This window comes from Mus caroli, chromosome 7 (genome assembly GCF_900094665.2).
Source record: "Mus caroli chromosome 7, CAROLI_EIJ_v1.1, whole genome shotgun sequence".
Taxonomy (NCBI): Eukaryota; Metazoa; Chordata; class Mammalia; order Rodentia; family Muridae; genus Mus; species Mus caroli.
Window position 1 is genome coordinate 44,125,132 of NC_034576.1, and position 1,783 is coordinate 44,126,914.

A 1,783-nucleotide genomic window follows, 5' to 3' on the forward strand; every position below is an offset into this window, starting at 1 on the left:
GTGGCTCAGTGTCTAGAGAGATCTCAGGGTCCAGGTCAGTTGAGACTGCTGGTCTTTCCCCGAGGCCACCCTCCTCCTCAGATTTTTCCAGCTTTCCCCAAATTCAACCACGGGGGTTCCGGGCTTCTGTCCATTGGCAGAGTGCTAGTATCTGCATCTGATTCCTTCAGTGGCTTCCTGGGCTACTCAGAGGGCAACCATGCTAGGTTCCTGTCTGCAAGCACATCACAGCACCATTGACAATATCAGGACCCTGGACCCCCGTGAGCTGGATCCCAATTTGGGCCTGTCACTAGATGTCCTTTCTCTCATGCTCTTCTCCATTTTGTCCCTGCAGTTTCATCAGACAGGAACAATTCTGGGTCAGAGCTTTTGACTGTGGGATCGAAACCCCATCCCTCCACTTGATGTCATGTCCCCCCACTGGAGGTGGAATCTACAAGTTCCACTGCCCACTCTAGAGCACTTCATCCAAGATCCCTCCCTTTGAATCCTGAGAGTCTTTCAACTTCCATGTCACCAGTCCATTCTAGAGTTTCCCCCTACCTCCAGAGGTTAGCTGTTTCCATTCTTTCTGCTGGCCCTCAGGGCTTCAGTCCTGTTCCCCAAACCCAATACCTGATCATTTTCCCTAATTCCCCTCACTGTGCCCTCTCCCAACCAGGTCATTTCCTCCCCTCCACTTCCCCTTCCCCCCATTATCGCTTTCTTCTCCCACCCTAGTGGGTTTGAGGCAATGTCACTTGGGTCTTTATGCTGTGACCCTTCATGAGTCCTCTGTGTTGTGTTTGTGTATTATCTGTTTTGGTTAATATCGACTTATTAGTGAGTACATACCTTTTGGACCTGAGTTACCTCACTCTGTTGTGAATTCTCTGTTTAGTTCTATAGCTCATATTTTGGTTGGTTTGTTCAGTTTTCTTGGTGGTTAGCTTCTTGAATTCTTTATATATTTTGGATATTAGCCTTCTACTAGATGTGGGTGAAGATTTTTTCCTCAATGTGTAGGTTGCTGCTTTGTCCTGTTGACTATATCCTTGCCTTACAGAAGCTTTCCAGTTTCATATGGTACCATTTATCAATTCTAGATCTTAGAGCATGAGACATTAGAATTATTTTTAAGAAATTTCCCACTGTAGCAATGAATATTAGGCTCTTTCTCACTTTCTCTTCTATTTGATTCATTGTATCTGGTTTTATATTGAGGTCATTGATCTACTTGGACGTAAGGTTTGTGCAATGTGATAAGTATGGATCTATATTCATTTTGCCACATACAGACTACCAGTTAGACCAGCACCATCTAGTGGTCCTCAGGACTTAAGTCCTATTTCCCCTCCCTCAAAACCTGTTCATGTTCCCTACTTCCCCTTCCTGTCCCCACTATCTCTGCCCCTTCCCCCACCTTGATTAGTTTCTTTTCCCTCCCATGTGGGATTGAGGCAACCACACATGCACCCTTCAGCTACTTCTCCCACTTGCAAAAGCGCTACTACACTCTTTAATGAGGAACATGATGTTGGGGCACAAAGGTCCTTGCACCCAAAGATCACCAGGGAAACCAGGAATCTTAAATATACAGAGGCCTGCACTCAATTGAAGAAAATAAAGGGCTGGAGAGATGGCTCAGTGGTTGAGAGCACCAACTGCTCTTGCTAAGGTCCTGAGTTCAAATGCCAACAAACACATGGAGGCTCACAACCATCTGTAATGAGATTTCTGGAAGAGAGAGGCTAATTAGCATTGCTCAGACCAAGGTGTGGGAACCCACCTGTGGGTGGAG